This window comes from Mus pahari, chromosome 7 (genome assembly GCF_900095145.1).
Source record: "Mus pahari chromosome 7, PAHARI_EIJ_v1.1, whole genome shotgun sequence".
NCBI lineage: Eukaryota > Metazoa > Chordata > Mammalia > Rodentia > Muridae > Mus > Mus pahari.
This window is the reverse complement of record NC_034596.1, coordinates 15,469,115-15,480,647: the sequence shown is the minus strand read 5'-3', so window position 1 is coordinate 15,480,647 and position 11,533 is coordinate 15,469,115.

Here is an 11,533-nt window from a genome sequence, read left to right as displayed (position 1 = left end):
GTGCTTTCTGTTCAAGACGGTCATGAATGGCAGAGAGAATTCTTCAGCTCTCCCAAAGCAGGGGTTCAAAAAGCTCTCAGTGTGGACAACCTTCTTAGGTGAGGTGGGATAAATCAACTCATGCCTGTGAGTTCAACACTGAGCCCTCCCCCTCCCCCCCCCCCCGTTTGCTAATTATGGCCACCCTGCCTTAGGTGAGGCTGTAGCCTGTTTTACAACTCTCGTAGTTGCCACTGAGGCCTGAGAACACGGTTTGACAACAAGCACTTGCTGGCGCCTGGGGACACAGAAGCCAGAAGATCCAGGGTATCTCTTCTATGACTCTCCTGGGCTCCATGCTGGGGATTCCCCCAGATTGCCTGTGTGTCACCTCAAATCCCCCAGTAGGGATAGAGAGTCCCATTGCCCCTTGGGCAGAAGAGCTCGTGGCCTGTTCTCTTTCAGACATGCCAGTTTCTTCAGTTATGTAATCAAGAAAGCACAAAATCCACAGGCTGGCTGGCTACCCCAAGGGCAGAACAGGACGATGCTTTGAGCTTGTCCCCAGCGCTGAGTTTAAGGAGGTAGCAGGTCAAAGCATCACGCTTCTAGATGTGAACTTGGAAGACAGTAAGAAAAGGTGCTTTCTGACATCAGCAGGAACAACAGATATGCTAATACTAATTGTTTATTAAGTGAATAGTTTCACCCGGACCATCGGTGCCAGGGGACGACGCCAGCCTCTCTTACATTTGGGAGTGTTTACTTGGCTCTAGGAAATGAGCTCAGCCCTGGACTATCCAATGGTGCTCCATTTGAATCCCACCTACACCAAGGATCTTAAGACTCTGCCTGTCCCTCACAGGTTAACCCCCAAGAACCATTCCCTTAGCAGCAACTTAACGTGCAGCCAGAGGCCCGGAATTAAAATGTCTTTCGTTTTCTTCAGCCACATGGGAATGCTAATTATAGCATACGGTCTCCAATGCATATTTATTTTGTTCATTGCTAGCCTCAGCTCGTAATGAGGAGTTGGTGCATCCATTTTTTTTTCCAGTATATTCTGGATCTGCTACTGATCAGGGCAGGCGACTGAGGAAAGAAAGGGTGTTCTCTGTTTCTATAATTATGTCATCATGTTACAGTGAATGTGCATAGCCAGGACCATGGAAGACACACAGAATATACCGGGCCAGTCCACATCCTACAGGGAAGGTTCTTGCACAAAAGCACAGAAAGGGAGCAGCCCCTGGCCAGCTGTTGACCCCAGACAAGCTGTTTCATTGTGGCCAGGGGACTCAAGGTTATCAGTCCTCCCAGCTTGATGGTACATACTTGCCAAGTGAATGAAGTGTTCAGGGCAGACAAACGAGAAAATGAGAACCACCTTGGTTGACTTCTGGGCTGTCATTCCTAATATCCCGTCGATTACAATGTAAGAGGACTCAGGGTGCTCACATCCCCGGTGGAGAGACCAAGGATTTGAATCTCTGTGCTTTCCGTCTGAGGTCCAGCTGGAGCGTCTGAGGCGAGCCAGCCTGTCTGCTTCCCTGCCAAGTGGCGTGTGATCACGCTCACTGTCTGCGGCTACTGTGTGATTATGTAGAGATGCAGTCCACATAGTTCTGCTGAGTGCCCCCACAGACAGTGTGCTTCCGGTTTCTACAACACCCTCTCTGTTCTTCATTCAACCAATCAGATATAGGGTCTTCTCAAAGCCACAAATAGCAACAATGGGTCTGTTTCGGCCCTTTCTGCTGCTTCAAGGTACAAAGAGGCCTGCTTGCCACTGACTTCACAAATGGGCTTTATTTCTTCTCCGTGGACACCTATCGCCCCTCAACTAATGCTTGGTCAGAAATGGTGATAGCTTCATTTGTGCAGAGCCTCAGTTTGGTAGCCTTGAACTCAGCCTTCCCCCACCCTCTCTGTTCTTTCTACTTATTCAAGTCAGCCTTCCAGCACAGGCCTCTGAGGAAGGATCCAGAAAACCTTCACCTGAGCCCTGAACTATTCAAAATTATGTGCCTCCCCTTTGCAAGGGACAGATGTCCCCTCTGTGAAGATCCCGAAGCCAGTGGTCCTCATTGCTTATCTCTCTGCTTGTAAATAGACTGGTTGACATTAATCTCTTTTGCCCTTGAGAGGAAACCCCAGGTACAGTAGGATGGGACTCCCCATGGCCCACAGAACTGGGACCTGCTCACAACCACTGTGCCATTCTGGAAACATGAATGGCTTGAGCCTTTACCTTTCCACTCTCTCCCTCTATCTGTAATCTCCCTCAGACAAAGGGTTCTTCCCAAAGAATGACTCGCCCTGGCCCTAACATGAGCACCTATAGGAAAGCAGGATGAATCTACCAACTGTGAAGAAGGGTCTGGACCGATGCCCACATTTTGTCCCCACTTGAGTTTTATACCCAAATTATCTGGCTTGTCACAATCATAACAGTTACAGCACTGGTGGTGTGACCTCCCGCCTTTCCACAGCTGTTGCAAAATAACCGAGAGAAACACATTAAAGTAGGAAGGGTTTAGTCTAGCTTGTGGTTTCAGGATTTCTATGCATGGTCACTTGACTCTGTTGCTTCTACGGAGAGGTAGACCATCACAACAGGAATGGGGAATGTAAAAGAGAATATAATATATACATATACATACATACATACACACACACACACACATACACACACACACACACACACACACACACAGAAGGCAAAGGGAGGACAGGGAGTGCTTAGGGACAGGATATATCCTCCAAAAGCACATCCCCAAAGAAAGGACCAAACCTTTCTCCAACCCTGCCCCAGGTCTCTCTGTAGCCTAGGCAGTTTGAACTCATGAATGGATAGATTGCTGGTGCTCAGGATTCAATCACCACTCAATAGCGCCACCTGCTGGGAAGGAAGTCCTCAACGCAAGATTTTTGTTGTTAGAAGAGACTTTATCTTTAAGATGAGAGAGAAAACTAAAGTTATTTGGAGTGTCACAAAAATATCCAGAACAGTGTTTCTCAATATTCTTTCCAAGGCTCCCACAGGTGCCATGTCGGTGTGTCTAGAATTTTCTAGGAGAGAGTCGAAGCGTGTTTCCCTTTGATGCTGGAGAAAGAGCCAGTCTCTAGCCGACCTAGTGACCAGAGGATGGCTTTCATTTTCAGGCCTGTGCTTCTGGGATGAACTCCCTGGCACCAATGGTAGATGAACAGATAACAGGCTGTGTCCTCAAGCGACTCCTGGGGATGCAGAAATGCTGACAGAAGATCCTAAAGCCACGGTGGGCCCGAGGAAACACAGCCTTAAAGAGAGAAAGATTAGGAGGGGTACCCTCAATAGCAGAAGAAAGGTCATGAGCCTTCGGGTCACATGGGTGGTAAGGAAAGAAGGGGAGAGAGGCAGGCAGTACATGCAGGGAGCCATGGCAACCACCTCCTTTGTGGTCCACCAAGCTTGGAAAGCTGAAAGCTGAGGCAAGAACCCGTCCTGATTCTTATTTGAGACTCTTGGAAAAGGCCGTCTGCCCTTCCAACCCCATCTCCATAGCCTGGCTCCCCATCACCACTAGGACCATGGTGCTCAGGAAACACGCTGGGCCAATGACTGATCCTTAGAACCGGATGTGCTCCACAGGACATGGAGGTCTCCCTAGGTAGAGCCAGGAACAAGGAACAGTGGAAAGCTTAACATTAGTCCCTTTCCAAGAACACTGTCCATGAGGTCTGTCAAGCTAGGGACCAATGCAAGTGCCATCCATCCATATATCAGGACATCTACACGTCAGCCAGGACACTGACCAAAATGGATGGCAGGGCTCTCCAAACCACACATGACAAAGGTTACAACATCTGCCACAAACTCCAGACACCTGAGGCAGAAAGAAGGAGACCTAAGCTCTCAGCCTCTAGTACCTAGGACCATCAAGGACTTGGAGACCAGGGCCCTTCCCCCTGCCAATCACCATGTATGCGGGAGAACAGGGAATCTGTACCTTACACAACACCACCAGGAGACTATGTCATCCAAGGTGAGCGTGGCAGCGCGCTCCTTTAATTCCAACACTCTAAGGCAGAGATAAGTGGGTGTCTATGAATTGTCTCCATAGATAGTCCCAGAATAGCTAGGGTTTCACAGACAGACCCTGGTGTGTGTGTGTCTGAGTGTGTGTGTGTGTGTGTGTGTGTGTGTGTGTGTGACAGAGACAGAGACAGAGACAGAGACAGAGACAGAGACAATAACAACAGAGGAATAGACAGACAGAGAGAGTACGTTGTGCAGACGTTCAACTGGGATAAAGAATCCAAGGAACTGGCACCATAGTTCAGTTATCCCCTCCCCCTATATTAAAACCCATCTTTGACTTCACAGAGTCTGCAGAAGGAAGAGCAGAAAGCAAAGAACATGCTCTCTGAGGTCCTTTACAGAGAAAATAGCTCTAGGGACCAAGTCATGTCAGTGAGCAGGATGCTGGAGAGACAAGGGTCAGACAGAAGAACCATGGTGTGATGGTTACTGTGATTGTCAACCTAACGGATCCTGAGTGACACAGCAGACGAGCCCTGGGCGTGTCTGTGAAGGACTGTCTACACTAGTTCACCTCTGCTACTGCAATTCTAGGCCCAATAAAAGGCCTCCCCCAATTGGCCTTTTGCTTAGCCTGCTTCTGATTTTTATGGTAGGTAGTGTTGGTTGGAATACAAAGATGCGATGGTGCTGGAGAACGATGGCTCTGGGGCGGCGGTGGCGGCTGCCAGAGCTCAGTGGAGTCCCCAGAGTGGTCAGAGGCGCGGAATTGCCAGCAGGTGAAGGCACTGGAAAGGACAAGGACAGCGGAGGTGCAGAGAAGGCTGTGAAGAGCTGACAAGGAGAAACTGAAGCCTCAGTCACCACTAGAGTTTCAAAGAGCTACTTAGCCCTGCAGGGCAAGGATTTCTATGCCTGAGGCCTAAGATCTATGATGCTAATCACTCTAAGGGTGGAGTCTCAACACCCCAGACTTGGCAACCATAATACTAGCTGGTGCTATCTGCTGCTACCACCAGTTGCTACCGAGAGCTGGGGATTACCCTAGCTGCTGGGCAATAAGACTGTGTGTGAGCACCTGGAGCCATGAGTCCCTGGCCCCAGAGCCTGGAGCCATAGGCTCTAGTTCTCGGGACTCAGGTCTACAAGCCAGGGCTGGAGAGATGGCTTAGCAGTTAAGAGCACGTTCTACTTTTGCAGTGTACTGGGTTCAGTTTCTAGAACTCAAATGGTGGCTCACAACCATTTGTAGCTGCAATTGCAGGGGATCCACTACCCTCTTCCAACTTCCACAGGAACCAGGCAACACATGATGTACATGCAGGCAAAACAATTGTACATATAAAATAAGCAACATACATGTAATATGTAATATGTATGTATGTATATTACATAGATACATATTGTATATTAAAATACACACACACAAAGAACTACAAGCCTCCAAAATTGTCAGTCCATCCATTAGCCCAGACCCACAGCACTGGGAGAGCTGCTCCTTGCTTTCTCACAATTTCTCACAAAGATTTGAGCACTTGATGGTTACGTCACAAACAGGGGCGAGGACCAGGCTACTGCACGGCAGGCCACTCTGGTAAACATCGTGAACTTAGGTCAGGCATCCATCAGAGGCTCCCTGTGGAGATTCACCTGTGCCTCTGCTTATGAAAGTGATGGACATGGAGCAGAAATGGTGGCTCCATCGCTGAGCATGGCTGCTGCTCTCCTAGAGGACCTGAGGTCAGTTCTCAGTATGCACAGTAAACAGCTCACAGTGATCAGCAACTCCATCCCCAAGGGACTCGATGCCCTCTCCTGGCCTCCAAGGGCACAATCACGTGCATAATCACACGTGAAGGCACACCCATCCACATATAATTAGAAGGTATAAAAACAAGTTTGAGAGAGAGGAGAACGGAGATGAACAACCACAACCAAGTCCCATGGCATCCACAGCCAGCTGGGACTTTCCCAGCCCTGAGGCAGAGGCCACCTAGCTGTGTCTTTGTCATCCTGTACCTGACTTGGGACATGGGGTTCCAGCAGGCACCAGTGTGTGGTCTTTCAGCAAACACCTCAAATCCCTTCTGACCTAAACTATCTGATTCTTCTGCATCATCTAATTGTATCTGAAGGACCCACAAGTAAGTGGGCGTGTCTCAATGCAGTTTGCTCAGATGGTGTGGAGCTACACAACTGTTCCATGGCATCTCTGCAAACCCCGAGAAGCTGAGGCTCTGAAAGCAATTGTCACCCTTGCAAAAACAAGATCTCAGTGTTGCTTCCCACGGTTGCTTCTTTCACAGGTACCATGTGTTAAGATTTGAACTCACGGGGCTGGAGAGATGGCTCAGGGGTTAAGAGCACTGGCTGTTCTTCCAGAGGCCCCTGGTATAATTCCCAGCAGCCACAAGGCTGATAACCATCCATAACCCCAATTCCAGGGGACTCTACGCCCTCTTCTGGCCTCTGTGGCCAATGCACATACATACATGCAGGTAAATGCTCATATACATAAAAGATATACTAAAAGACTTAACCACATCTTTTTGCAGGGGCATAACTTAACCTATAACTGTCCCCCTTCCTGATAAAGCCTTCATCCAGTGACACTGTATTAATTACTTTTCTCTTTGCTGTGACAAAATTCTAAAGAAAAGGAAGAATGAACAGGTGAGATGGTCCTACAGGTAAACTGCTTGCCTGCCATGCAAACCTAGCAACCCGAGTTCCAACTCCAGAACCATGTAAATATGAAAGAGAAAGCAGCCTTGCGGAGGTTTGAATATGCTTGACCCAGGGAGCGGCACTATGAGAAGGTGTGGTCTTGTTGGAGGAGCCATGCTCACTGTGAGCATGGGCTTTAAGACCTTCATCCTAGCTGCCTGGAAGCCAGTCTTTCTCCTGTTTGCCTTCAGAACAAGAGGTGGAACTCTCAGCTCCTTCTCCAGCACCATGTCTATCTGGAGGGACACTGCCATTCCTCCTGCCTTGATGAAACTGGACGGAACCTTTGAACCTGTAAACCAGCCCCAATTAAATGTCCTTTTATAAGAGTTGCCTTGGTCATGGTGTCAGACCAAGATGGTGGGCAGGAAACATTTCAGAGTCAGTGAAGGAAGGCATCAGTGTTCAGAAGAGCATACAGCAGTTGTTCCTGGTGATGGGCAAGGACAAGCAGTTCTGTGTGACTGGAGCAAAAGGGCATACAGAGCGGTGCATTCTGGGAATGTTTCTGGGAAACTTTTAAGCAATGGAAGTTTACTTAGCTGCCAGTTATGGAGGTCATGAAGGTCAGGATGAGGGGGTAGCTTCTTGTCACATCTATAATGTGGGGGGAGGTGAGAGCACACAAGGGAACAGGACAGAGGCAAACTCTCTCTACAACGAGCCCACTCTCAGAATAACACCACCAATAAACTCATAAGTGCACGACCCTGGTGACCTAACTGCCTCTTACAGCTCCTGCCAGTTGGCACTTTCACACTGAGGGCGGTGTTGGGACATTAGGTTTGGGGGAAACTTTCAAGCCCAGAAGATGGAGATGAAATAAAAAGACCACAAGAGAGGTTACCAGTTCTTCAGTGCGGCAGGAGAGCTGCACCCTTTGGGAAATGTGGGATACCGCTTGCTGTCCTCAGATTGGCGCGGAGAGGACTCACATCACTATGAACGGAGAGACCAAGGAGATGTACGCCCAAAGCATGCTCGTGTTTGCAGACAGCCCTTGGACCACCTGTTGTTCCTTCACAGCAATCAAGGTACTACAAGAACCCCAGGAAGCTTCCAGAAGAACCACAATGCCTTAAAGAGACGTTCTCGGGTCTTGCATGGCTTCCCTACCCAAGCCTCTTGCCAAAGAACCATCCTCAGAAAAGTAAAGGCAGTTTGCTGCCCAACAGCAGCTACAGATTCTCAGGCACATCACTCGCAGTTGGAATTCAGCACCAGAGCCTCTCACAGCTGTCTGCATTCCCAACCAAAATATTAAAAGAAATATTTGTGTGTTTCAGCCTCTGCACTGCCAGCATTTCGCTGTGCGTTTGTGACTGGCATGTGAGCTTCCTGGAAGGCAAATGAACACAGGGAGGAGAAACGGGACTGGATGGGCATGTAGGGCGGTGTGGTGGGGGAGGGGGAGAGGGAGGGGGAGGGGAAGGGGATCTCTGTAACATCCACAGCCAGCAAAGTGATGAACCTCCAGAGAGGCAAGAAGGCAGTTTGGTTCAACATGACTAAACAGCTGGTGCCTGCTCAAACTTTGGAAGTCTGACCCCACGTAGTTTATTTTAGACATATTTAAGTACAGCACAATTTGGTGAAAACTAATTCAAGTAATGATTATCTCAATCCTGTGTGCACAACAAAGCATACATAAATCTCTTCAAGGAACAAAGTAAGCTAAATAAAGATAGAACGTGACTACAGTAAAATCCTTTTAAAGGACAGGTGTCGCCTTCCATAAAGATGGCTTCTATAGACTGACTGAGAAACAAGCTAATGTTTAGAGTAAGGGGAGGGTCCAGTGTGGTTTCTGACCACACATATCTCAAAGGTCACCAGGCGAGAATTCACATCTATTCTCAGCCTTCTGGGCAGGTAGCAGGAGTTGAATTTCTTCCTTTGAAGGAACAACCCTGTGTGCTAACCTTCCGGGCTCCCCTAGTGTTCATCTGTGAGCACACGGATCCCCGTGCCCCACAGTTGGGGCGGCCGTCATGATTTTCCGTAGCAGCAGCCTCTGCTGCGTTAGTCAGTCCTGCAGTTCCTGCCCTCAGCATTCAGCATCATAAAAATCACATCTAGGCTAAACTTGAGAAGGTGGGTGTGAGCCTCAACTCTGAGACTCCAGTGGGGACCATCGGGAGCCATCCCTGACTGACTACCTCTAAGGAGATCTCACGTGGGGCAAGAAGGACCTGCTGACCTTCGCCCTTCATAGGTAGCCTTGGGTGTTGCCTGTTTCTGAGGCAGGGATTGTAATAACTCAGAAGTATAAGGCCCCTAGGGTGTCATCTAGTCCAGCCCTTTGTTTTATTTTGCAGATGACAAAATTAAGCCACATGGGACAGGTCATTTGCATGCAGCATATACGCATCCAACAAATATACCAAATGCTTTGAAAAGACAGATGCCAGAGGATGGAGTGATGGCTCAGTGGCTAAGCCCAAGGTCCCAGCATCTGCATCAGGTGGCCCACAACCACCTGTACCTCTAGGTCTAGAGAGTCAAACATTGCTTTCTGGACTGCACGAGAAACTGCATTCACACGTGTGCATACACACAGAGACACGCCATAACAAAGAATCAAAAATAAACCTGTTTTAAAAGTTTGATGCTCGTGTATATGAATATCAGATTAATTAGAATTAACTTCAGGTCTATTTGGAGACTTTTCTCACTTCCCTCATAGTCCATGGGACAACGTCTGATTCTTTGGGTGGCTGAGGGAAAGACAGAGTTAAATCACTGTTGTACCCCTCCTCCCCCAACCCTGCTATGGAGTCATTACCTGACTCTACATGACTGCACACAGAAGGCCTATTTTTAAAACTAGATCAGTTCTCTGCCTTCAACAGCTGATGGGGACACGCCGCTGATGTTGCTTCTTTGAGCTATAAATTCCACCATCAGGCTTTCTCACATCACAGAATCGAAATCTAACAAGAGAGGGGTGCGTCCTTCCCAGATAGTTCCTCTAATTTTACATTCTCAGAGCCAAACAAGTCAGAGTGGTCAGGCCAGTGAAGGGAGCCAAGGCGTTTGCTGCAGAGAAGGACTGAAGAGGTGGCTCAAGGGTTAGGAGCACTGAGAGGACCAGAGTTCAGTTCCCGGAACCCAGGCCTGGCCATTCACAGTTCATGTAACTGCAGCTCCAGGGGGATCACCTCTGGTCTCCAAGAGCACCTGCAGGTCTCCATGCACACACACCCATACAAGTGCACACACACTACCCACCCCCGCCCCCCACATATTTAAAAATAAAAGCAAGTCTTTAAAAAGAGGAACCCAGAAGACACGGAGATATCAGAAAAGTTAAGTATGAAGTCAGGAAATGTTCCTGTTTCCAATAGTGAGATAGATAAGTTCTAGAAACAAACTCAAGATTTGACCCATTTTGGGAAAAGCGCCAGCATGGGTTATGGTTGTTGTTGCTGATGTTTTACAATTTTTTTTCATGTGTGTGGGTATTTTGCTTGCATGTATGTCTGTGAAGCACGGGCATGGCTCATACCTGAGGAAGCTAGGAGACGTGAGATCCCTGAAACTGAAGTTACAGATGGTTGTGAGCTGCCATAGTTCCAGGCCAGCCACAGCCACAAACAGAGATTTTGTCTCAAAACAAATCTAAACCATAAAAGCTTCCATAAAGTTCAGGAGTTACACTAAATTCTCCTACCGCAGTAAAAAGAGTATTTTCAACAACGACGACAACAATAAAGGCTGGAAAGATGGCTCAGCTGTCATCTTGCCAGTGTTTGCCTTGCTTTGATTACATCAAGGATGCGTAGCTGCTTCCTCAGGCATGTTGGTTTTATACTCTAGTAGGGAATCTGTCAGTCAGTCAGGAGTCCCTACATACTCTACAAATCAGCCTTGCACTGAGAGCTGATCTTGCAGAGGACCCAAGTTCCAGTCCCAGCACACACCACAGGCAATTCACAAGAGCCAGTAACTCCACCTCCAGGGGATCTGACACCTAGGTCCTGTCAGACACACTGTCCTCAAACACAATTTTTAAAAAGTCTTTTTAAATAATAATAAATGATGCCCAGGACTTTGACGGCTATGGTTAGTTGAATGTAAAACGTCCCTCGTGGGCTTGTGTGTTAGGACGCTTGGTCCCCTGTTGGTGGTGCTGTTTGGGGAGGTGGTGGGACTTCTAGATGGTGGAGCCTAGGGGACTGGCTGTGAGGTTTGCAGCCTAGGTCCTGCCCTGTGCTTCTTGACCCCCACTTCTAACACAGTGTGACCTGCGGCCTCACATCCTGCCACCACGCCTTTTCTGCCATGCTGAACTGTGTTCCCTCAAACTGTGAGCCCAAAATAATTCCTTTCTCCCCGAATTCCTTCTTGTCGGGTATTTGATCACCACAACCAAGAAACTGACTAACGTAACAGCTAAGAACTTCGGAGAGTTGAGAAATGCCTATTTGCCTCCATGCAGGCCAAGAGATAGCAGGGCTTCCAATGGGCCACATAGAAGATAGCAAAACCGTAAAGCAAAGAATCTTGCCGGGCATGGTGGCGCATGGCTTTAATCTCAGCACTCGGGAAGCAGAGGCAGGCAGATTTCTGAGTTTGAGGCCAGCCTGGTCTACAAAGTGAGTTCCAGGACAGCCAGGGCTATATAGAGAAACCCTGTCTCGAAAAACAAAACAAAACAAAAAAATCTCCCAGAAACTTACACTGTAGTCACAGAAGTGACTTGGGCTCCCTCCTGAGACTCTCCAGCTCTGTGACAGCTCTGACCCAAAGTCCTTGGGAAGAGGTTTACTGTAGGACCCCCGAAAATGGGGAGATCTTTGC